At 45.3% G+C, this 26,892-nt stretch overlaps 1 protein-coding gene and 1 long non-coding RNA gene across 2 annotated transcripts in view; one reads left to right on the forward strand and one right to left on the reverse strand.

Annotated features, from left to right (window-relative positions):
* The window catches only part of LOC116845066 (transcription factor AP-2-epsilon), a 188,424-nt gene that overhangs the window by 37,194 nt on the left and 124,338 nt on the right, over positions 1-26,892 (forward strand). The gene's annotated exons all lie outside the window — the stretch shown is intronic.
* On the reverse strand, positions 914-2,496 carry LOC116845186. Its single transcript, XR_004378209.1, has 3 exons — positions 2,412-2,496; positions 1,325-1,441; positions 914-1,265 (listed from the first exon to the last, which is right to left on the reverse strand). It is a non-coding gene; the product is annotated as an uncharacterized LOC116845186 (long non-coding RNA).

Consider the following 26,892-nt stretch of genomic DNA (forward strand, 5'->3'; position numbering starts at 1 on the left):
GGGGGGGGGGGGAAAGAGACGAAGAGAGCGGAGGAAAGGAGGTAGGATGAAGGGCAATTTGCGACATACCTTTTTTCCTTGCGCGAAACACAGTCGCCCTTCGTCACCGCCGCCAAGTAATTCACTCGGATGTGGGAGACAGTAGGAGAACTCTATATCTTCGCGTCGGAAGCTCGCCGGCTGATCTTTAGTAGTCGGTAATATAGTCGGTAAGCAAGGTCTCTGTACTGCGTAGGAAGATGCAACGGTAACAACGGATATTATGCGCCATTTCTCAGCAGGTGACTCTAGCATCTGTTCCCGCGAGTAACGTACCAATCGAAGCTACCCTTATCGACCAGAAAATGGCGCGCTGTGATGTTCGCGCCAATTTCGGCCGTCGTGATTTGCACTCGAGAAAGAGGCATACAAATCTTTTCCTGCTCAAAGTGAATCGCGCATCTTGTCTCTCGATCGATTCGCATTCTATGAGTGATATTCGCAGTCGAATTTTCTACCTGAGCTCGCCTCAAACTCATCTGAAGTTGCTGCCTAACTCACGCGGAGAGAATACCCAGTCAACGTCGAGCATCAGTTGCTTCACATCTGTTTTATAATTTCGCATTCACTAATGTAAATGTAATGTACAGCACATGATGTATCGCATTTATATTGTTGAATGCGAAATCATAACGCAGATGTAATGTAACTGATGCTCGGTGTTGTGTCTAAGTATTCTAGTCGTTTTTTCATATAAATTCATCTCAACTTTACAATGTATTTTTAGTAATTCAGAAATAAATTATCAGGTCTCTTTTGTTAAACAATATAGTAAATTTTATTAAAAACATAGTGAATTGCGCAACACAAGTGTTTCAATAGCACCTTTTAGTTCTTAAAATACAAGACACATACGAAATTAAAAGATAGTGAATTACTGCAGAATATCGATCTATCCCTCGGTTATCTTGTTTTTATTTAAAAATTCTCCCCATATACATTCTCCCCGTACACATCGCAACATTTCGGAAGGAACTCAAGTCGATCTCGCATATAGGATCGGATTATATATACCACTCTATCCCTCTCTCTTCGAAATTTTCAGTGGCACGCATGTGTTCGAACGGACGGCAAGATATCTTCGCGAATTGATCGCTCAGAGTATACGAATACGGCGTGCAAAATGTCGGTTTCCCTCCATAATTTCGAATCGACCTCATCTCATTCGCAGAATACAAAGAGATTCGGCATGCGATTCAAGTGCGGTTGAGCGGCTCCTTTCTGAGCTGTAACAAGATTATAACAGCGGACTCTCGTTTGATTCCCGATTAAGCGCATCACATACCTCGCTCGTTATTAATGATCGACGATCACTGCATCAGCGGTAAGTCCAACATGCAAATCACTCGTGACTATTGTGCCCCTTGCAATCCGGTGCCGCTTCTTTCGTCGAGTACAGATGCTAGGCACAGGCGAAGAGAGATATCATGATTTTTGTCCGAGCGTTAGTAACGTTAGTCATTCGGCGAAGAGAGATACATACAAAGTTAAGAGGCGAAACATTTAATGAGGCAATTCACCGTACATCGCGCTACTCGCGAGACGAAACGATAAGACTAGTAATATATGTCGATCTTGAATCTCTTTCTCTCTCTCTCTCTCTCTCTCTCTCTCTCTCTCTCTCGCTTCTCTTCTGTCTTTGTTCGAGTTTACGATTAATTAACGTATCACTCTGATCACACATTCAAAGCAAGTTGGTTCTCCTCTATTTTAGAACCACGTTAAAGAAATATTTCTCATTCGTTATGAAAAGGCGTGTCTATAATGCGTGTACAGTGGATTGCGAAACAGTTCAGACATAATGAAGTTGGGAATTTGCCAAGCTGTCAAAATTGAGAATCATTACTGATGGACTTACGCAATAACAATATAATTAATAACATGAAAGAATATCAAGTGATAAGTAGTAATAATTAATAATATAATTATTAGGCAACCTCATTTACACACCCACTTTAATAACTTTCAATTTTGACAGTTTGTTGAGTTCCTAGCGTCATCGTCTCTGAATCACTTTGCAACTCACTGTACAACATTGTAAATTTTATCTCTCTATTGATGAATCGCCTTTTCGAAGGAAAGCGAGCGAAAGTACCTATGCATCACCCGAGATAAACGACGTTTTAGCTTTGGGGAGGCCCCAAATGTACGATACACAACGGGATATGGCGTATGTGACGCGTATATCGGCGTGCACGTACGTACACATACGTGCACGTCGTAGCCGTGCAGATTACGCGGGCCTATCGCGACCCCCCGATGCATTGTGCTCCGTCCAGGAAGGAAGGAGCTTCCACTCCTCGTACCTCCACCGACGGCGGATTCTTCGCCGTACAATGAACTAACTCAACGTGGATTGAGTTGCACCTTACCGGCGATACCGATGCGCCGAAGAACGGCCAATTGTTGGTCGCATCGGACGATGTCGCGTCGGACAGCTCTCGAGATTTACGTGCAGATACTGGCGCAGATCCCTCCTCGTCCTCCTACTCTTCCTCCTCCATCACCACCACCGCCACCGCCACCTCCACCTTCTTCTTCTCCTTTTTCTCCGCGTGCGCCGCGGTGTAAGGCCCGAGATATTTTCTACCGTTACCGCGGCGATGCTATCTCTTTATTGATAGAGACCGCGCGCGGAGCGAGGAATTTTTAATTAGCCCGGAGCATTTCGATTAAATCTCGTCGCGTAATTATGATCTGGCGTTTACGTTACGCGGCGGATCCGCGTCATGTGGAGTGGAGTCGCTGTGCGAATTCGCGTCTGTGCGAGCTGGTCGCGCATAGAATGAGCACACGCGTCGCTCCCAAAATGGAAAGCCGATGAAAGCTTTATCGCTTACGTAGCAACAACCGAGGTTTCGGAGGAAAGGAGAGGCTAGCGGGATAATGGAAATAAAGAGAGTAGAAGGGCTGGAGACACGGAGATAATAGGTAATGTTTGTTGCCAATTAAAAGCGTTAGGCACGCGCGATAATTTGCGCTCTGTTTTTGCTGCAAAAATCGCCCCTTCGCTTCGCCGGAAAATAGGATTCTGCGCTTGACCACGTGGCGTTGCTCGCAAGAAACGAGCGATTCGGCCGTAATGACATCCAGGCCGCGTGCATCCACGCACGAGCACGAAATCCCTTTGACGAGACCGTAGCACCGAGCCTGGAGACCGACTCGAATCGGGGCTCGCATGCGTTATATCGCTCGCGTGCTCTCCGCGTATGACCCGAAGAAGAACTCAGCGCATCCACGGTCGCCAATAAATTCCACGAGCATCCACGGTCTGCATCGCATATTGAGAAACGGCATAATCGCGCGTAGAAATCGCTAATTTCCCCCGAGGAAACTCTAATACTGTCCCAAGCTCTCTTTTTTTCGAAAGGAGGAGAGGACAAACGTACGAGGCGGTTCCGCGTACCCTCTCCGTCGCGATTCAGAAGTCAGCTACTTGCGATTCGCGAGCGAAAAAAGAGGCGAGTCGCCAACTAAATTAGAACCGGCGCCCGCGCGCTTCAAGCGAATCAAGGCTCCCAGCCGGGGCGAGCCGGAGCGGTGCTCCTTTTCTTTTTCACGACGTGTCACCTCTGTCGTCGATCACCGATCCTGAAAAAGGAGCGCGTACAATCAAATATTTCACCTTGTCAGCCGGTTAGAAAGTCCCGCCTGTCGCGGCCGGCCGCGGGGCGGTGTCGCTCCTCAAAAAATGTGTCTCTCATGCATTAATCATGCCGCCGGTCTCGCTCGCGCGATTCTCTAGCTGAACTACATCCGATCTGAATGGCTACCGCGTTATTAGCGACGCCGAGAGTTCGGTCTCCGGAGCTCATTGAGCGCCACGATGTATAATTGCCGTGCAAACGGGTGACCCGAGCCGGAATCTTGGTTCCACGTTAGCCCTGCGAATTCCGTCGAACCTGGAGGACGCTGTGCGGTCTATTGTCCCGCCTTGATGCGACAAATGGTTACTTAATGCCAATTTCCGTTTGTTGCACTGTCTTTGAAAAGGACTTTAGGATTATTTGACATTCGATTGTTTTAAAATATATATAAGTATAGAAAGATAAGTAAAAGAATACAAATTTTTTATTCGCATGATCTCTTTGTTATTTATTTCTTTTATTGGCGTTTTGGAAAATGTACATGTATGAAATATATATTAATTATTTATTGGAGCTGCAGCACTACCGTGCTGTCTGATACGTTTAAAAATATATACGAAGTGCTCTCTAAATTTCTTGAAGTGGAACCTCATTCAAAACGAGTGGCAGTGTTCTCACAAATAAACCTACCCAAAAGTTACACTCCGATTTCTTTTTAATTTGGCACAAATGTAGAAGTACAAAAAATATTAGGTCATATTTTTTCATTTTGGCCCACTTTGAGTTTCACGGCCAGTTTATAGATTTTTAATGTTCTCACTCCTGTAATCAACAAGTGCAACAAAAATGCATAAGAAATAAAATTGAATACAAGATATAGGCGTTTTTGATTTGCTGATTATGAATATGAAGTCAAATGTGTAAAATTATTTGTATAAATAATAAAATGTTTAAACAAAACATGTAAAAAGTTGAAAAAAATTATACAAATAATTTCTCGGTTTAGCCAAGATTCGAACCATTTTGGTTAATTTAGCACAGATTTGAAATATTTCGGTTGGAATTTTGGCTAAAGAAATTTAGAATGGTTCGTGTCTCAGCTATGCCGATTTTGTTAAAATTTTAATTAAAATTGCCAGATTTCGGTTTGGCCGAGATTTGAATTATTTTTTACTAATTTAGCATAGATTTGAAATATTTCGGTTGGAATCTCGGCTAAAGAAATTTAGAATGGTTCGTGTCTCAGCTATGCCGATTTTGTTAAAATTTTAATTAAAATTGCCAGATTTCGGTTTGGCCGAGATTTGAATTATTTTTTACTAATTTAGCATAGATTTGAAATATTTCGGTTGGAATCTCGGCTAAAGAAATTTAGAATGGTTCGTGTCTCAGCTATGCCGATTTTGTTAAAATTTTAATTAAAATTGCCAGATTTCGGTTTGGCCGAGATTTGAATTATTTTTTACTAATTTAGCATAGATTTGAAATATTTCGGTTGGAATCTCGGCTAAAGAAATTTAGAATGGTTCGTGTCTCAGCTATGCCGATTTTGTTAAAATTTTAATTAAAATTGCCAGATTTCGGTTTGGCCGAGATTTGAATTATTTTTTACTAATTTAGCATAGATTTGAAATATTTCGGTTGGAATCTCGGCTAAAGAAATTTAGAATGGTTCGTGTCTCAGCTATGCCGATTTTGTTAAAATTTTAATTAAAATTGCCAGATTTCGGTTTGGCCGAGATTTGAATTATTTTTTACTAATTTAGCATAGATTTGAAATATTTCGGTTGGAATCTCGGCTAAAGAAATTTAGAATGGTTCGTGTCTTAGCTATAACGATTTTGTTAAAATTATTTAACAGTATCTTGTATTCAATTTTATTTCTTACACATTTTTGTTGTACTTATTGATGATAGGAGTAAGAATATTAAAAAACTATAAACTGCCCGTGAAACTCAAAGTGGACCAAAATGAAAAAATATGACTTAAATATTTTTTGTACTTCGACATTTGTACCAAATTAGAAAGAAATCGGAGTGTACCTTTTGAATAGGGTTTACTTGACAAGTCAACAATGAAAATACTGCCACTCGAAATGTTTCGCTAAGCTTAGAGTGGATTCTGATTCTATCTGAGCGAATATTTCGATCAATTAGATAATTTGATCAACTAAATAATTAGATAAATTAGGAATACGCCCCTGTCCCAGTGAAGGAGTATATTAGATTCATTCTTCAATTTCGAGTGGAACTCGAGAGTTCCCAACGGTCGCTTTACTTTCCGAGTGAAATTTTACTTGAAGAAACTTTGAGAATATCGCTGCCAGCGTCCTGCATCCTCCCTCTTGTCTACTCATGGCATTGACCCTCGTGAGAATGCAGTTCGATCGAAAAAGCGCATGTTGATTAACGTGGTGCCGACGAGAATTCGATTAGATATTTCCGAAAGCCATCAAAACACTTGTCGCGTGAAGCGTAACGTCATAACGGTCGGTTGGGGGAAAAAAACGACGCGCGAAAGACCGACACAATGAAACGTAAACACGTCCCAACCGCTCGTCGATAAGAGCCGAATGATCACAACAATCAAAACACTCGGAACCTTCAAGGCGGCCGCGCATACTTTCGCGTATCGCGCACTTTTCCGAGTCAATATTACGTTTCGGGCCGGCGAGCGAGACGCACATATCGCGGAGTGCGCGTAATCAGTACGTCGTTCATAATTCTTTCGGGTGATCGGAATATTTCGTCGGCCTGTAATAGTTGCGTGAGACTTCGTCGGCATCGCGTTATTTAGCACGTGTATTTTTGATCGAATTTTATCCACGCGAGTGTTAGTATCAGTGTTCGGGTCAGTGCTACGAAGGAGCAGCCAGGACGTTGGGTTCGGAAGGCAGGACGCAGGACGTCGGGATCCGGACAGCGCTACGTCGTACATTTGCAAGGTGTGTCAAGTGATTTATTATACAGCAGGTTTTCGTGTTTAACGTTTGATGAACTTGTCGGCGATAAGGAATACCCGAGTCGAAATTTAGGCCGATATTCATAGTTAGAGAAAGAGAGAGAGTTATCATTTGATAAATAATTATAGCAACCTATAGATTCTGAGCATTTATTAAATTATTTTATATGAAAAACATTGATCCATAATGAATAGTGGCCCATGAATACGAATACGTAATTAATTATGTTCCCAATCAAAGATCATGAATAATAGATGCAACTGTGAATACCGGCCTTGGAATTGAATTTCAATCTCGCAAATGCTAATTTTTACGTCTAATAATGCTTTGAGTCGATCTTCTTTACATTTGCCAACGCTTTTTTCTGATTTATCCTTATTGTACCGGAAATCTATCATTAGTAAACACTTCAATTTCTGTCAACAAACACAGCATTATTGGACACCTAACTGTCATATTTGCCTCTTTCAGCTTTTTATCAGCTCTTTTAGGAGCTAAGTCTCATTGAGACTTTCGTCGAGAAAAAAAGATTATGGGAATAAAAGTGTGCTGTTTCTTTTATCCCTTTGTACCTTGATCTTTATTAAATTATTTAATATTTGCTTATCTCACGAATACTCTATGTACAACTGGTAAATTACGCAATGAATACATTGTTGACTGAAATTAAGAATAAAAATAAAATATAGACGATGTACAGAGATAATCAAATATTTAGCAATTTTGAAATGAGTTTTTCTTTGAGACTCAACACAGAGAAAACGGTAATAAGTAACTGTTTATATCAAGATGGGACAATGATCTTTTACGAAATATTTCAATATTCTTCATTGGTCCTGCAAGTTTGACGAAATTTGCAAAACTAATGTAGAATTAAAATTTCGATTCGGGAATGTTCGCCGCCTCGTTTGAATTATTTGAGTCAGTGTTGCGCATTAATTGATTACAAAATTTATATTTATTTTATTTATATTAAAATAAGCCGTGAATCACAATAATAAAAACAAATCAATCATCATATGTAAAAACGCGAATAAATTAATCTGTTAATGAAATTAATTATTAATCAGTGTACAATTAATCACATTAAAGATTGATAATTGATTTCATCAATCGATTAATTTGTTTGCGCTTCTACATATTACGATTAATTAATTTTATTTTTCGACGGATTATTTTAGTCGATAATTATTTTAGCCAGCTAATATTTTACGATTACATTAACGAACATTTTAATCGACTAATGCGCAACATTGCTCTCGACAACGTGCTGTCACAATCGACGAGGGAATATTTGCTGCGATCAGCGCGCATTTGTCGACCTCCTTCGTTGAGTCCTTTCCAAGTGGAATTTCTACAAGTTGCATACGCAACTTTGGTTTTGTATTCAAGACCCACGTAACGTTAAAGATGATCTGTTCTGTAATGAAAACTTTTCGAGTGAAATTTCACTCGCAGAAATTAGGAGAATGAGCTGCGAAATCTTTTGTTTATCAATTACCATATAATGATTTATTTATTTATGTATATATAATAATAATTGTACTTAATCAATTGATCGTGGAATCGACATATCCGCGCGAGAGGACAAGGAAAGGCGAGATCAGAAGATGATTTCCGTAAGGTCGCGTACTCTCTTAAAGTGAATGAGTGAATAGCATGGACATGGTATATGACATACATAGACTCCGAATGCCCTATGCTTTGTCGTCTAATAGAGTGAAGCCAACATCTAGAAAGAGAGCTAGAATAGAGGGGCTATAGTTTTCCTCCTATTTTGCCACTTTTTTGTTGCACGTGCATTCATTTCTCGTTTCCATAATATTATAGAGCGCAACAGCATCCCGACTAAACTGGCAAGTAAAAGTCTTACTTTTTATTGCACTTTGTGTAAAAAGAGACAGAGAACAAAGGGGCTATATATACACGCAAAAAAAGAACTAGCTTCCAAAGCTAAAAAATAGCTGTGGCAGATAAGATGTGTCACTGAAATAAACAGCTAATGTCGATACCGAAGCTAAATTTATTCGCTGTTAAATTTAGGCGCTACAGCGAGAAATATTAGCTGCTAGAAATAAATGACTGTAACAAATGCTTGTAGCTGTACGGCAAACTTCTTTAATATATGCATACGATAAGAAATTTAGGAATAACTGCCATTTTCTTAGCTACTTGAAATAATGTGCATTTTTAATGTCACTTAATATATTTGTATTTCATAGCGAATGCATCTTAGCTATCATAGCCAATTCTTAACAGTGACAGCTAAACGATTAGCCTTTTGACTAAGTTTGAATCAGCTACCGCGGTTTAGCTGATATTACTAAATCATTTTTTTGCGTGTATTGGCTTCTCTTTTCTGACTGTATGCGGAGTCTATGTATATTATGTCTGTAGTCTTTTTCTACATGTTGGTTTCACTTTTCTGGCCGTATGCGGGGTCCATGCATACTACATGGTGAATAGTTACTGATATCAGTTATAAGTATAGCACTGAGCAGTTTCAGTGCTGTACTTATAGCTACAAATCAATGTGTATTTACTGCTTTCGATGATGTTTCACTGATTCACTTTAAGAGAGTAGGGACTTTATTAATTGCGATCCCGCGCGCTGCTCTCCGCGTAATTAAATGTCACGCAAATAATTAAATCCCTTTCGCGACAACTCTTTTATTCGTCGCTAAAAGCTTCAGATTTCAAGGGAACTTTGTGTGAACGTTCGTTTAATTACAAGCACGAGGCAACGAGGATTTATTAGCTGTACCACTACGCGACGTGCTTTTATATGAATGATAAAAAAGAAAGACAGACAGAGAAAAGAACGCGACGCAAAGAGATACGCATAACGCGTATTCTCCACGAGTCCATGGGATAAGTCGCCCTTTTTTCCCTATCAAGATACACGTGACACATATGCAAAACTGAAAGAAAAAAGTGCTTTGCTCCCGGTGCTCCCCTATTTAGTGATGTGCGTATGAAAACTCGCCCGTCGTCGCAATAGAAAGAAAAGAAAAACGTACGACTTGGCGCAATTCGACAGCACAAACCCATCGACGATACGCACCTTCAGTTAATCCACTGTCCGTTCACTCCTGTACACAGAGGAGAAATTTTATAACAAAAATTACTGTGGGATTTTGTAATATGTGCTGTTTATACTTTGAATTGGAATGAATGGAAATGCGCTACTAAAAATCGTACTATTTCTAGCAAAATTCCTTAGCAAGACAGATAGTCTATTCCTGCTAGTGTTAGGCATTGATTGAGTAAAATCCCTTTTGATTAAAATAATGGGCAAACCGACAAACAAAATTAATTAATCGTCATATACGTGATGACGAATAATTTGAATCTATTGATGAAGTTATTTATTAATCAGTGTACAATCAGTTTGATTCATAATTAATTTCATCAAACGATGAAATCATTTGCAATTTTATACAAGGTGCCTAGGTGTCTATTTATAAAAGGTATCTAACAATTATTCAATTAACCGGTCTTCTTTAATTAATAACGAAAAACCGACATGGCCATTTGCAAAATGGTAGTGGATTTTTTAAATTCGACTTAATCTACAAACGACGGCGTTGCTGTTGAAGCTCTCCTCTATCGCGTGTGATTATTCGTCAGTCTTCTTTAATTAATAACTAAAAATTTCACGTGGTCGTTTACGAAATGGGAGAGGAATGTGCTCTGATGAGTTCCACCAGTGCATACAACGGGTGTGTAAAAAATTGTCAGATGCTTTGTATAAATCTAATGATTAATTTTGATAATTGAATTTCTTTTTAGTCAAAGGAATCTTTAATCAATTAATCGCGCCCGACACTGTTAGAAACTACTGCGGTAAAAAATTTAAAATGATAAAAATTGCAATTTTACTGCGGTAAATTTGAAAAGAATTCATATGAAAACCAATCTATAATATTCTCTCCGTGCACACTTCCGCGCGCTTATACGAGCTCACACATTTGTAGTTATTCATACTACCTATTCACGCGACGCAGGCGTGCGCTTACGATCCCGAGCCGTAATTTCCCTAACCATAACGTTCCCTTTTTTCCGTTCCCCGGCGCGCGTATGGGGTTGCCCTAATAACGGCCGGGAAATAATCGGTCAGGGTAATCGCGACGGGGTGGTATCTCTTTCTCTCTCGCCCTCGACGATATCTCGAAATCGCGGGGGAGCCGGCGCGGCATACCATCGAAATTAAAAGCCTCGAGGGAGCGGGATTCAGCGCGCGAACGCCGCCGTCGTCATCCTCCTGTCCCCGTCGTCGTGCCGCACGATCCACAGCGGCAATTACCGATTATTCATTTTTCACCGCGCCGTGTCCGGGGACAATCTCGGCTTCCTCGACGTGTCGCGGAGATCTGCGAGACGCCGCGGAGGAAGTAAGGAGTGAGCGAGACTAAGCGTGCGCGACCGTCTCGCTGCTCGTTTCGCGATCGCGCCGACCGCCGTCTCGCAAGGAGAGGGATCGCACGAGAAAATCGCACGTAATCGCCACACGTGCAGGATGATGGTGCACCGATCGATGGAACGTCTCGCGAGAAATTGTCGCGAGGACAACCGAGCGGCTTGCAACTCCGCCGGCCGAATGACGGCCGGCAGACGAGACGGAGGGAGATTGTCGCGCGACAACTCAATTCCCAAGCGATTCCCATGTAAACTCCCCGGCGAATTTGCATGTTTAGTATTCGAGCGAGATGAGCCGACGGAAGCCGCGACCGGCGGCCGTGCCGACCGACTCACCTCCGAATTCATAAATCTTCCCCCTTTCCCCCGATCGGATCGCGACGATACCACGGACGGACTTTTTCGATCGGGATCTCGCTCGATTCCCGACGCGCCGCAGGTAGATGAAGAAAAAGCCGAGCTCCGGCATCTGCTCGCTTGCCCTAGATTGTGAGCCGCCGGTGCGTGCGTGCGTGTACGCGCGCCGGTACCGGCGAAGCCACGGCGAGATCACGCAGACACACGCACACTCGCCGGGGCGAGTACACGTACGCGTTATGAACGGACGGAGGAACAAGGTGCGTTGGTCACTAGGGCGTTGACCTGACGCTGGGCCGGACCAAACGAGCGCGAGTCGAGCGGAATCTCGGCGCGGGGAAAAAAAGAAGGAGAAAGAGAGGAGTGATCAGTATGCAGGTGAAAAAAAGAGAAAGAGGGAGAGAGGGGGGAGGGGGCCACGGGTGGATACGTGGAAACTTTTCGCGCGACGTCCGCGAGCGTGTTCGCGCGCGGAAGGAAGACGTGGCGGAGACACGTGTAGAAAGAGAATCTCTGGAAAATGTATTAGGACCTTAACTTAGTTTCCGCCCAAAAAATACTGAGAAAAAGCATTTATTGTAAAAAATTTATTTAAATTATTTCAATGAAAGTATTTTCCATCACTTTCTACAACTTTTTGCCATCTTTCTGGCAACTGGGCGATACCATCTCGATAAAACGATGTTTGTTTCGAAGCAATCCATTCGTCCACCCATTCTCGCACTTCTTCAACATTTCGGAAGCGTGTACCACTCAAGCCGTGCTGCATCGATCTGAACAAGTGGTAATCAGAAGGCGCTATGTCTGGTGAGTACGCTGGGTGAGGAAGAGTTTCCCATTCGAGCTGCGTCAGTGTTTCTTTGACGGTTTTTCCAGTGTGTGGCCGAGCGTTATCGTGTAAGAGAATAACTTTGCGCCTATTACTCGCTATTGCTGGTCTTTTTCGCAACAGCTCATCATTCAATTTGTTCAATTGACATTTGTAGACATCGGCAGTAACAGTTTCGTTTGGTTTCAGCAGTTCGTAGTACAGCACTCCTTGCTGATCCCACCAAATGCAAAGCATTACCTTATGACCGTGGATGTTCCGTTTTGGCTGCGATGTTGATGGTTGTCCTGGGTCTACCCATGATTTTTTGCGTTTGGGATTGTCGTAGTAGATCCACTTTTCATCGCCAGTCACAATACGCCACAGAAAACTCTTCTTTTTTTGCCTGGCAAGCAACGAAACCGTGATATTGAAACGGTTGTGAATGGCACTTTCAGACAATTCATGTGGTACCCATCTTCCTTCCTTTTGGATCTTTCCCATGGCGTGTAAACGTTTGGAAACAGCTGCTTCAGTAACTCCTAGCTCGTTTCCAAGTTCTTGTAACGTTCGAGCCGAGTTTTCATGCAATAATGCTAGCAATTCATCGTCTTGGAATTTTTTTGGCTGTCCTGAGCGTGGTTTGTCATTGACATCAAAATCATTACTTTTGAATCGTCTATACCACTCTTTACATGTTGTATGTGATGGAGCTCGATCACCATAACCTTCTTCAAGTAATCGATGAACTTCTGCTACACTTTTTTTCAAATCAAAATAGTGCAAAAGCACATGTCGAAAAAACACTTTATCGCGTTCCATTTTTCACAAAGCAAAAGAAATTGTTGTTTAGGAAAATAATTGTGTATGCTGACTGAATGTTATCGAGAAATGTCGAAATTAATCACAAACTACCTGTTTCGTTAGTAATGACTACTAGAACTGTTTGCATTGCCATCTAACATTTGCGGGCGGAAACTAAGTTAAGGTCCTAATATATATAATAATTATCCGTCGCGGCCGGGAGAGCGTGAGGAATTATCAAGGCAAAAGTGCCGGGCACTAATAACACTGGTCAATCTTCTTTAGTCGATAACTCAACATTTTACGCAGCCGTCTGCTGCGGTAGAGGAACTTTGCGCTCGATCTGATGAGTTGTACCTGCACACAACGGGTGTGTCATTAATTGTCGGACACGGTGACCGTGGATATTCTAGATTGGAAGTTTAAACGTTCGCATTTAAAGGCCAGAACAATAAGAATGTCCAGAGTTAGGCACCAATGTTATTAGTGTCCAGGTAGTGGTACTTTTGCCTTACTTGGGGAGGATAATTAATCCAGGGAGAAGATAACGATCGAGACTGGTCGAGCAGATTTGCGTGCGTTGATTGAACTCGATAATTGATTACAAGCCGTGGATTACGACTCGATCATTGCTGGAAACGTTTTTCGCGGCATTTTTCCGGCGCGGTTTCACCACGTCACACCACGTGTAGAGCCCGTTCTGCCTCACGGCCGCGTTTTTGAAGAGTGAACGCGCGCAACGGCGATTGCTCACTGCGCGCGCCGGAGAATACAGAGTCGCGCCGTAAGAAGCCATTCGCGTTGTAAAATCATATTAGCACGTAGCCGGACATACCGCATTTACCGCGCGTCGTTAATGTTTGTCCTGTCGTTCCTGCGTTCCGGGGAACGAACGGTGCACGCACACCACTCTGCTCGAGATGGTCCCGACAATAAGTTTGCGTTGCGCGCCACCCCGTAATTTATTTTACCTCGCCTCTTCTCGCGGAGGAGCGAGCAATGAAAACGAAGCGTACGCGGAGCGTTTATTGAAGAATTAACGTGGAATAAAACGACGGCGCGGCGCACGATCGCCCGTCGACTCGAAAGTACGAGTTACCGTAAATATTGACGCTGGAAATAAAGTGACCGGTGAGAGAGAAAGAGAAAGAGAGAGAGAGAGAGAGAGAGAGAGAGAGAGAGAGAGAGAGAGAGAGAGAGAGAGAGCGTGCGCGCGTGAATGATAAAGCACGCGTGTGAATTGTATCATCTTGACTTTTGATATGGCAATCGAGAAATGCTCTTAGGAGCTCTTTATATATGAGTTGCTTCTGAAAATGGTGCACATGCAATTTCAGAACAAGAAACATCAATAATTTGCTCAGTATTCTTGCAAATCAGAAGGAAAATATAAGAAGAACTGGATAAGACAGAATCAACGATTACTGAGGCTCTTGCGTTCAAAAAATATTATCTTATCCTTAGCGGAATTCTCTAAATCCTAGAGAATTTCGTTCTTATGTATGATCTCAGGAGGATTTTAAAATTTAAATTAGAGGAATTAAAATTCTTAAACTTTGGAGAATTTCGTCCTTTATCTCTAAATTTCTTCTAGTAAGAAGGTTAATGACTTTGTATGTTTTAATATTATCTCCATAAAAAAAACCGAGTACTGTAAAGATTAATATATATATTTGAGATATTTTTAAGAAATATTTTTATTTTTACCCGACTGCGTCGTAATTACAGCTTGCCCAGGTAAGGATTAAGTGCTTGAAAAGAAAGAGACAAAACCACCACTTCCAAGTTCATGTATGCCTCATCTAATCTTGAAATTTATTTTTGGAAGAACGCGATCCAAACCTGTCGTTAGAGACTGCCGGGGTTGGTCAGGGATTGTCATGATACTACGCGAAACGACGCGCGAGATTTCACGCGCGGTTCGCAAGCTCTGCTCTATCGCGATGACAAGCGCTAACCCCTTGTTATTATAATATTATCGCGTAAAGGAAAGACACGCGTCAAGTCTACTGACTATGCAGCTGTCGCGTCACGTCACGTTTCGTCGTGAAATTTTGCGAAATGGACGGTCAACGGACAGTCAAGCGCGAGGTGGTTCCTCGCGGATTCCGCCACGGAGTTCTCCACCTCGAGAACTCCAACCTCGTCGCGAGAGCGACGACAGGGTGCAGCGTCTTTGTGCGAATCGTGCGCGACGGATTACACCCCGTCGGCAGATTCGTCTTTAAGTGCCGATCGATTGGACGGTACCTTCTACCTTAAAGCCGAGGCTCTATCAGTTCGCTCGCGCTCCTACCACGCTCTCGACCGCGGCACGACACGGTACGGCACGTTATGGCGCGCGATTACATTGAAATGCAAAGAGAGTAACTGATAATAACGAGAACGAAGCGCGGATGCGTTACGAGCGAGCGTGATATCGTGGTTCTCTCGTTCGCGATGCTCACTGCCGGGCCGGTCGGCAACCACTTCTCGATCGCGAAACCGCAAGCGGTCTTACTCGGAACGAACCATCTCGGATGATGTTGCATGCCCTAATAGCCGAGTAGATGATTCTCCTCCTCCTCCTCCTCCTCTTCCTCTTTCTTCTTCTCCTCCTCGTTCTCGTTATCGTCGTCGTTGTCGTCGTGGTCGTCGTGATGATCGTTTTGCGAGGCGCGCCACGTACTATTGCGCGAGATACTATTGGAGATTGTTTTCCGGAAAGATTCGCGGCTCTCGATCCGCGCAAGCTACCTGCTGTCCGACACCTGCGTGTACGTGTGTGAAAAAATCGCGCTCGAAACGAACATGTCGAAAATCTCCTCCAGATTCAATTACGCGACGGCGACGCCGCGCAGAAACGATCGCGAGCCGATGAGGCGCGAGCGAGATCGTGAAACCGGTTAATGAAAATTCAATCCGCACCGGGGACTCAGTGCTTCGTTTTGGCGGCCTGTCGACGACAGCGGACACGTCGCGCGCCGCAGACGTAATAACACGAGGCGAGACAGAGATAATAATAATCAGCGCGAGCGTTCTAATCGCGGTGGGTGATTACGCCGGCGATTTACGCGCGGTTCCGCGACGGAATCCGGAATGCCAACGTATACATTATTATTCACGAGGGCGGCTATGTTTTATGACATAGTATCGATCGCGTGACGGGTCTCGTTATGTCGAGCTGCGCGGCAACGCGCAGAGTCGTGAGTTTGCGGTCGTCGTGGGTGCCAACGTTGCTTCGCGCGGAGGTCTTTCCACGTCCTCGTTCGCGGTTCTCCACCGGGAAGTGTCGATCATTCGAGCGAGTGGAGCGAACAACGATTAGCGGAATGTCATTAGTCGAGTCAAATTTCCCTCACGCGCAGCAGACTTTTGCCGAGTAATTTTACGTGGTCGTTTGCAAAATAGTAAGCTTCCTGCTCAGTTTGATCTGTTCTACCCTTCATCGTAACTTGCGTCATGATCTGCACGTGATCCCGCATGAAACTTGAAGTACTCAGATTTGAGTATAGAATTAGAGGTGATTTTTTGCAGCTAAATATCGACTTAGCGAAGAAGGCTCACATCTATTTCTAAATTCGAGTATCTCACCTGAGGCAAAAGTTTTCGGCCCGTATTAATAGCTGTTACCTGAAACTTGTCTCATGTGAAATATTCGGATTTTCATGCAGAGTTGGATCCAAGTTTCTTACTCGAATTATATGCGATATTTATGTCTGTAATCACAGTTCAACTGAAAAACTTTCATTCAGCTCTGAACAGAGTATGTCACTGGAAGTAAGTTGTAGGTAATTCTTAGACAAAGTTTTAGATGAGTTTATGCAAGTTTTAGGTAAAAATAAGTAGTAATGATTACACGGAGAAAAAATATTTTTCTGTTTGAAGCATCCGCACTTTCGGTATGTACAAGCTGCGGAACTTTTGGATTAGGCAAATATTACGCTAACTGACAGCTTGAGATTTTACATTAAAAATTTTTTTGTTCGTTTTCGTCACATATCGAGCAATGCTCTTATTTAGTTTTGCACATACTTCCATTGCGTAAAAACATTTGTATAATTCTGTATAATTAATACGATGTAAATTTTGCAGAAAAATGTCAATGTTCCGTCGGTAAAGTTTTCAGTTTCAACATCCCCTTAATATAAGTTCTGGATCTATGAACGAGTCGGTCGACGAAGCCGGTGTTTTAATAAGAGAAACAAGAGAACGCGATGTACCCGCAATGCGAATGCATGGCAATGCAAATACCTCGGAAGAAATCGTAAGCGGGGATCGAGATTGACGGAAATCAGGGCGATTCCTCGTGGAAGGTGCGCGACGGGGCGGTCTGTCCGAGAACAACGGCGGCGACGAGGAGGAGGAGGAGGAGGAGGAGGACGATACGGCTCGTAGACGTTCTCGGCGGGAATCTAAATCACGCGGTCGGAAACGTGATTGTAATAACAAATCTCTCGGCAGAGACCACGCCTATCTACCATTATCATTGGTCGAGCTTGCGGGAATAAGAAGCGAAATAGGAATGGACGGCGCGGCCGGCCGTCGCTGATTGCGATCGCCACGTCGGGCCCGGCGACACGCAATTGGCAGCGTAATTTCTAGTAGTCGACGCTCGCATTTATCTCGTGTTATCGATCGCTCTCTATTTGAGCGCGCCGCGTCAGCCTGTGTGTTTAATCCGCGGAATCTCGCCTGTACGTAACTCACCGCGGCACCGCTCGTGGAGAGAAGTCCGCGCTGGCTGGCCTATTTCCACAAACTCGACAGCTTGACTAACGTACCGATGAACTCCCGATAACACCCGGTGCACCGGGAAATTTATCAACGGGCCCGCGCGCGCGACAAGTGCCTACCGTACGAATACGTGGCCACACTCATCAGTCCGAGTGTGCAACTCCTCTCTTAACAGATATCGGCTCGGCGATATCACCGCGTCTCGTTAATACATTGCCTGCCGCCAATGATTTCCCATTGATTGCACAAAGGTTTAATCGATCGTTCAATCACCAGACAGATACGCAAATAAATGTAATCCGGAAAGCGTATGTTCTTTACCATCGTTCCATCGCTCCTCTATCGGCCTTATATAACGGTGTGCCTTAAAACATATAACAATTTGTATAATTATATTTGACAATTAATCATAAGTTATACGTAACTCAACGAGACGCGCTAACATCGTAGTCAGAAATCGCATTACAGTGCAAAATCGTGCAACAATTTCCTTCAATTAATAATTAGAAATCTACGTGGTTTTTTACAAAATGGTAGAGGACTTTTTTGCTGAATTTGATTTAATGTACAAGCAGACGTCGCCACAATAAATCATCTACCATATCACGCGTGGTTATTCACAAGTCTTCTGCAATTAATATCTCAATCATTATCGCGATTTTCGCAAAACGATATTGGATCTTTTTTCATTTCAATTTATATTCTAAGAGAGATTGTGAAATCGACACTCTGCATAAATGCAATATGAAACGAAAGGATGATCAACGATTAGCGTAGAATGCGGGTCTCGGCTACAAAATTCCATAGCAATGTTCACTACTCTCTTAAAGTGAATCAGTGAATAGTCACTGATCAGTTATGAGTATAGCACTGAACACTTTCAGTGCTACACTGAGAAAAAAATTTACTAAATTTCAAAAAACATTTGTTCGGATACAACTGTGAACATATTTGTTTAAATTAAGCAGTTATTTTCTAAAATTAAATGAAGTTTCAAATATAAATTTTATTCTTTTTGATTTAAGAAAATAATTATTTAATTTAAGTAAATATGTTCACAGTTGTATCCACACTGAGAGAAGGATTTAGTAAATATTATCAAAATTTGGTTACTATTACTAAATGATAGACGTAAATATAGCGGGCCAAAGCTATGGCAATACTTATTAATTCATTTAGTTCTGTAAAATAAATTATTTATTTGACAGAAGTAAAATTTATTTGCTTCCAGAATATATTTGGTAAATAAAACTTATTGAATAGTTGAGCAAAATAAACGATTTTGTAATAGTTACAAAATGTTTAGTAGGTTCAACCAACCATCTGTAATAATAGATATTGAAACGATGTAATAACTGCAAATGAATGAATTTTTCGTTGTGCTGCAACAAAACATACATTGGTAACAAAATAGAACTCGTACCTACTGAATCTTTTATTACATGGGATATAACAATTTTATAACAATTATCAAATATATGTTCATAACTAATATATTTCATATTAAATATTTAACATTAAGTAACTATTACTAAATTATTTAATTGATGTTACTGTGAATGCAATTACGTCATACTCCCGATCTATTAAATATTTGGTAATTATTATCATATTTAGTATTAGTTACTAAGGTTTCAACGAATTTCTGTAACTAAATGCAGTTTGTTATAGTTACCAGTCTTTCCTCTCAGTGCAAACAAACGTTTTTTGAAATTTAGTAAATTCTTTCTCAGCGTATCAGTGCGAATAACTGCGAATCAGTGTGTATTCACTGTTTTCAGTGATGTTTGACTGATTGATTTTAAGAGAGTATCCTCCGTGCGGAGGGGACGATCACGCTAATTCCTGGCCGTTTCGCTCGTTGACGATCTCACCCGTGCGAGGTCTAACCGCGGGGACGACGCCACCGACCGACCGACCGGCGAGAATGACGAGCCCGTCGCGAAAATCGAGCGGAGATAAACCGAGCGTACAGGTATACGCGCGGCGGGACGTACGCGGGGTTTCGTGCCATTTGTACGGCGATATATTATCCCACGCGGAGTATTACATCGTATCGTGCAGGTTGGATGGCCTTCACCATCAAGGGGGATATTGTGCGCCACCCATACGTGGCCGCCACATCCCGGCGACACGGCCGCCGCTATCTGCATCCGGCAGAGACGCGCCCTCAGAATAGACGTGAAAATATGCTCCGAGATTTCTCCCGGGAATGCCAGGGCGCTTCCCTCCCCGCTTCCCCCATCGTCGTCCTCTCTTTCGGCGCGATCGACGTGTTCGCATTATCGGGAGAACGGGCCCGTTATAATCTGAAAAATGTGTCGGTCGCATCGCTCCTCTTCGCGTTGGATAACTTTGAGCGTCGCTTTTCCTACCTCCCTCCCTTCCCCCTTTCCTCGACCTTTCTGCCGCCTCTCATGCGGTTCCTTACTTTCGCGCGTGGTCGACGTGCACGGCTGTTCTCTCGGTAGTAATGTCGCAGGCATGTGAATGGATAAGGAGGAATCCTCGGCGACGATAAGACGTTCCAGAGGAAATGCGCGACTAGAAATTTATCCCATGGTCCTGATCAGTTTGACGCCAATCAGCCGTCTGGTCTGTACGAGGTGATATTGTCGGCTGCTCGTTTCTACCAACGTCGATTGAACTTTAAGCTATCCTAAGCTTGACTCTTTGAATAGGATTTGAACTTGGGTTAATGTTTAATTGATTCCTAGTAAGTAGGTAGTAAACGGGTGCAGGAGAGAGGAGAAGGAGAGGACGCGATGGCGAAAATCTCGACGGGATTCGCGGATTTCTTAATACTACCCGATGTCACTTGCACCGATCGAGATGGGGTTTCACGAGGAGGAACCAACGACGTAGTCTCTAATAAGGAACGACGCGGGCAACCGGGCAGGCAGAGAAGCCTTCTGGTTCCTCACGTTCGACTCGTCGGGAAAGAGGCGCCGGGTCCACTCGCGAGATCGGAATACCATCCGTCCAGTCTGGACAGGTGCGCATAAAGCAAAAGGGGAACGGCAGGGAGAAACAGAGGGAGGAGAAGAAATGATCTGTCTTGGTATGCCGAAGGGGGCCCGGCCTCTCGTGAATCGTATTCGGCGGGGCCCGCTGTTGCGCGCTGCTACTCACCTGACCCGAATATTTTCGTCCGTTATTGCCGGTCGTCGTGACGAATTTCGCGCGCCCGCGTGATTAGATTGTGAGCTTTGCTACCTCCAGTTTATTCGCCTCTTTCTCACGATATATGAGCATTGCTCCAACTGATAGGGGAGACCGGGGCTAGTTGCCTGCCGAGATAAGCCGATAAAACCGTTCATCTTTAATATTTTCTACAAAATTAAGCAAGCAAGATTTTTACAACAAAGATGGCTTTAAAATTCATGCTTGCTTGATTCTGAAATCTGTTAAAGGACAGCAGAAATAATTAATTCTGCCAACTTGCCTCGGCCAAATAGTTCTCCTCTACGTACGGTATTTTTGTCCGTTTGTTTGAAGGTGGTTAGCCGCAAGACGGACGGTGCTTGGCATGAAAATTGAGAGTGACTAATACGCCCTTGAAAAAAGACCGCGCTTTATGATAACCAGTGTCGTTCTTTGAACATGCAACGTGAAATTACTTTGGATCGTAAGCATATTAGAGTTTATTAAGTTCTCTCAATTTGAATGGAAATTATTTATCACTTTTACATTTTATCTGTTTTACTACTCTTACCCACTTATTGACTCAACATTTCATCAATTTGTCGTATTCTCGATTAGTGATTCGTCTTCAGCTGTAAATACGTCTGTGCTTTCGTTGCATTGCTTCTCTTTTTACGAAGCGAGAGATTCGCTTTGAAATTATGCCGTCACTTTATGAAAACGCTTCGAAGTTGCACGATGGCGAAGCTCGCGGGGCATTTTTGGCGTAAAAGCCATCTGCTTAGCTTCCGACCTAGGACTACTCCGCCTTTCACTGATGAAATCGTGACAAAGTATGCGATTAGCACCGAATCGGCCGTATTTGCACAGCCGTGTTGCTTCCCGCGATCGACTACGCGACCAATCCGTGCCGCACTTAAAAACCCGTTAACGTTCCCGTCGTCGCTTTTTGCATCCGACGCGGGTCCAGCGCGCGGAGAAACGCGGAGGAACACCGCCGCCGTCGTTGTATCCTAGACGAGTTTATTGCGGTTGAAATTGCGCCGCGTCGCTTATTGCCGCACGGCGCTGCATTCTTTCCTAATGAGCCACTCATTTCGCCCCCCGTCTCGCATTTTCGTCAACGTACAACGTACACGCGATGTGCATGTATCCAGAAAAAATCAGTGATCTCATCCTTAGCGGAATATCTCTTATATCGCGGCCTCAAAAGGATTCTTTCAAAACCCCGAAAGTGGGAAATATTCCAACGAAAGAGTTGCTATTTCCTGCAATCTCATAATCTAAGTGAAAATTTTTACTGAAAAAAATATTCTTCTCCCATAATATCCTAAGTGAATTATTGGAAACATAGTAGATATCACACTGAGAAAAAATACTTGAAAATTTACGTGTGATATAAAAAGATTATTCGCAGAAGTAAACTCTTCTCTCAGTGTATTCTTCTTTCTCATTAAATCAAGAGGAACACATGTTTAATCAAAGCGGAGTGTTTTCTTACTGAGAGGAACTTTTGTCAAGGACAAGACTTGTACTGTAGACAAGAGATAAAAATTGTTGCAGCTTTAAGAATATTGTGCTCGGGATATTTTCCTTTTGGTTTTCACAAGAATTCTCTCGCGAGGCCATGCATAGGATGCGTCATTAATTGTGTTAGACATCCGCTGCAAGAGGATTCCGCTAAAAATGAGATTGTATTTCTTTGGCTGTACACACGAACCCGATCTCCTCGGCCACGTGGTGTGCGCTACGCGTCCGCTGCGTCGATCCACTTCCATTATCTCGGCGTGACGCGCGATCGATTTCCACGTGACGTCGATCGTTTCGCGGAACACGAACGATCGAGCGGATGAATAGTTGGCGGCTTGCTTGCGTTTTAATGACAAAACGGTCAGTGAGAAAAAAAGAGCTATACTTTGTCGCGGCGCCATCGGAGGACTCTGATTAGTTGGGCGCTCGTCGTCGCAACGTGTCGGAAGCGTGCGCGCGCGCGGCTAATTGGGAGAACGGCTAACGACGATAATGAAACGGAAAAAGAGGAGAGAGAGAGAGAGACCGGTCCAGAGTGATCTAACGTTAGATTAGATCGGTGCAGGGCGCGCGCGAGAGCTGACAGATCGTACGTCGCCGGTAACAATCTGCGATCGGGGAAGGACAAGGCGTCGATACCTGTTGCGGAGATACGCGCGCGCGCTACCGTAAAGAGCGATGATACGTAGAATATCTACGGCGCGCGATGAGAATGAGCGGGAGCAGCAGGAGGAGGGCAGGGGCGAGGGATCGTAGAGGAAAAAGAACAACGCGAGAAGGCGGATAGACACGCATATCGCATGGAGCACACACGCGCGCCCGCCTCTCCGTCTGACGTAACGCGGAAAGAGGTGCAGCCTCGTCGGCTGCAAGAAGAAAATTAGTTTCGATCAGGCGGGATCTATTTACGGCGTAAATTGCTTCTGGAAAAGAGAATCGCGCGGTAGATAGGACATGATGGCGATACCGAAGAAGAAGAAAAAGACGAGGAGAATAGGTGCGAGTAGAGTATAGATCGAGGGGAAACGTCTCACCGAAAGGAAAACGCGAAAATCCCGATCCGAGTCTGGGTCCAACTCGGAACGTACCGCGTAGCCGCGTACTCCGACGTGTTCGAGAGGTGGGAGAGAAAGAGAGAGAGAGAGAGAGAGAGAGAGAGAGAGAGAGAGAGAGAAAAACCGGGTCTAGTCTCTCGACAGGTCGAACAGAGACGACGCTCGCGATCGAGGAGAGGAGGAGGAAACGATGCGGAAGGGGGCAGAGGCAACATCGGCGGCGGGAAGGGGAACGGAGGTCGAGGAGCGCTCCTCTTGGCGGGTGCGGAAGCGGCGTCGACGGAGTGTCGGTATCGCGAGGGAACGAGACGGAGAGCGCGACAGCTGGCGCGGTTGATGGTGTTGGTGACGGCGCGGACGCGCTCGGGATGATGGTAGTGTGCCGCGGCGATGGTCGCTCGGACGCGGTGGTGGTGATGGTGATGGTGGTGGTCCAGCAAGCGGCTCGGCAGTATCGTGCCGCGCGGTCCCAACACTTGCTCCGCGCGCGCGAGAGAGCGACGAAGAGAGGAGGAGAGAGAGAGAGAGAGAGAGAGAGAGAGAGAGAGAGAGAGAGAGAGAGAGAGAAACACTTGCCCCCTCCTGCCGCGGGCGGCGCCACTCGAAGAGATCCTTTCCTCTTTTCGCCTCTAGGCCATTCTCGAGAGGCGCGCGCGCCAACGCGGTGTCGCCCGATCGGTCCTCGTCGACCTTCGACCAATACGCGGCCATCCGAAAGAGTGCGCGCCGCGGCGACTTTCCACCGGGTGACTTTTCCGCGAGTGACCTCGCGCGTCGGTGCTTACTCCCGCCGCGTCCTTCCGCCCCTCCCGCGCCGCCCTTCGCCCGGGTGACTGCGTTAATCGTCTCGAGGGGAGAGACGTCATCGTTTTCTTCTTCTTCTTGTACTACACTACTACTACTAATACTGCTCCTTCTCCGCCCCCACGTGACACCGGACGACCACGTGGCCTGCGTGCGATCGATCGATCGTGTCCTCGCCGCAGGACGTCGACGTCTCCTACTACCACCGTGTGAAGTTCCGGAAAGTGGTAGTGGTGGTGGTGGTGGTGGTGGTTGTCGTCGTCGTCGTCGTCGTCGTGGTGGTGGTTGTTTTCGGTAGCTCTCCGGCGCTCATCCGCACGCGTCGCCACGCGTGCGAGCGGCGGGGGACTTTGCGAAGGAGAGAGATTGTTATCCGTTGCGAGATACTGCGGGATATTGCGCGATCGGGATATATTCCGTCCGCGGTGTGTGTAACGCAGCAACGGCCGGAGGTTCTCGGAAGCTGGGTCGCCAGCGAGACGAGAAGGTGGATCCTCGCGCGCTCCTCCGCGTGAACACGTGATTTATTACGGAAGGATCGAGTAACACCGGTCCCGTGAGACTGAGAAAGAGAGAGAAACAGAGAAGGGGAGCTCGAGAAAAAGGAGAGAGAATACCGGCATGCCTGCACGCCGCCGTGCAATCGATCGGCGTGCAGGTACCTACCTGGCCGCGCTCGCTACCGGCCACCATCTACGTCTCGATTCCGTGGTGAAATCGGGCCGGGTCGAGCGGCCAGACTATCGATTGTGAGAACGGTAGCCGGGGCACCGGCCGGTCGAGGCAACGAGAGAACCTGCCACGTGACTTTCGGCGCTGGTTACCCGCGGCGCGTTTTCTCATTCACTACAAACGTGCAGTCAAATGTCGCGGGACACCTGATCCATCGGCTGTGTAGGTCTCCGGGGAGAACTCGTCGCGCCGGACGACACAGAAGCGAGGAGGAAAAACTCCCAGGTCCGTCGAGAGAGCGGGAGGACCCGACGCGGATGACGTGAGGAGAGACGGCGCGCGATGCCGCCGTTCGGGCGCGAGGAAAATCCGCGGTGCGACGAGACGCCGCTCAATTACGCGCCGACGTCCTCGTCGTCTCGGCGAGCGGAGCTACTTTAGTTCCGGCTGATGCGAGTGGGAGAGAGACGCTCGGATCTCGCCGGGCGCGAATCGCGCGGAGACTCGAACGCGCGCACAGGCGAGATCGAGTCGAGCCGATCGGCCCGTAAACGACCGAGCGTCGAAACTCGCTCGAAAGCTGACGCATCGCGCGGATGCAACACGACGCCGGCGATATCGTGACGCAACGTCGCCGCCGTCGTCGTCGTGGTAGATCGAACTTGACGCGGCAGAATTTCACGAGCCTCTTTTTTCCATTTCCTTTTTTCTCTGGTACAACACGTATTATACAATCGAGCCTGGATAGATAGATAGACGGACAGATAGATAGAGAAAGAGGGAAAGGGAGAAGGAGAAACCTTCTCACCTCGCCTGGTCTCAGGTTGAACAACTTGCAGTAATGTTCCGCGGATCGTAGCGATAGTTATCACCGCGTGATTGACGTACGCGTGATTGCCTGCAAAAGCGCGGGCCCGCTCGCTCGTGATCACGACGGGCTCTCGTTGGAACGACTCGTTCGCGATTCCTCCTCGTCGCCGTGATCGAGATGTCGAAGCACCGAGCGGACGGCGCGCCGACAGCTGTTGGTAAATACCGCTGACGTTCGAGTTCTCTTAATTGAGCGGAGTATAACGCGCGCCGGGAGAAAGGGAAAGAGAGAGAGAGAGAGAGAGAGAGAGAGAGAGAGAGAGAGAAAGAGAGAACAGAGCGGAGTCCCATCTCCAGATGGCTCTTCAGCAATAGTGAAAGTTCTACCTGACAGTAAATTTGCATACAATTATTGTAGTACCATTGTAGCTCGCAGCACACACGGGCATCGACTTTCTTCGCCAAGTTCGATCGGGAAGGGAGAGAAACGAAGGGAAATGCCGCACGCGCTCGTTAATAATACACGCCGGCGTGGAGCGCATTAATTACGCGCGCTTGCTCCCGTTTGAGCAGCGAACAATACGACGACACGCACTCGAGATCAGACGGCATCATACGCTGACGAGAGAGGCGCGCTTGACTGCTGCAGTTGACGACAGACTCGACTCGCACGCGCGGAGGAAACATAATCTTCCACAAGAAACAAAAGAGGGGAGAAAAAAGCGAAGAGGACTCTCTCGCGAGAAAGAGAGAGACGACGGCGAGGCATCCTCCTGAGAAGATGCACACATATGCGCGTTTACGCGAAGCGTCGCGCAAAAGCACCGTTTGTTACTTCTCTTAAATAAACAGGGTTTATCCGCTTAATGGACGATCATTATGTCGTCAAGGAATAATCAGAGAAGATCGCCGCCGATGTGACTTAACAAACGTACACGGAGATATTACGGACGGCCGGATCGTCGTAATTGGCCGAAGTTTCACAGCGCAGGCGAGCCCCGCGCGCGTTCCTTTCTCATTAAACGATCATTAGCGTGCGATATCCACCGTTCCGGCCGAGTGTTCGCGAAGAGACGAAGACACGCCGAGGTTGGATTGATATCCTCGAACGTGAGGCAACGAGAAAGACAAGAAAAAGAGAGAGAGAGAGAGAGAGAGAGAGAGAGAGAGAGAGAGAGAGAGAGA

The sequence above is a fragment of the Odontomachus brunneus genome, unplaced genomic scaffold, assembly GCF_010583005.1.
Source record: "Odontomachus brunneus isolate Ranch 3 - 2012 unplaced genomic scaffold, Obru_v1 Obru_scaffold_004, whole genome shotgun sequence".
NCBI lineage: Eukaryota > Metazoa > Arthropoda > Insecta > Hymenoptera > Formicidae > Odontomachus > Odontomachus brunneus.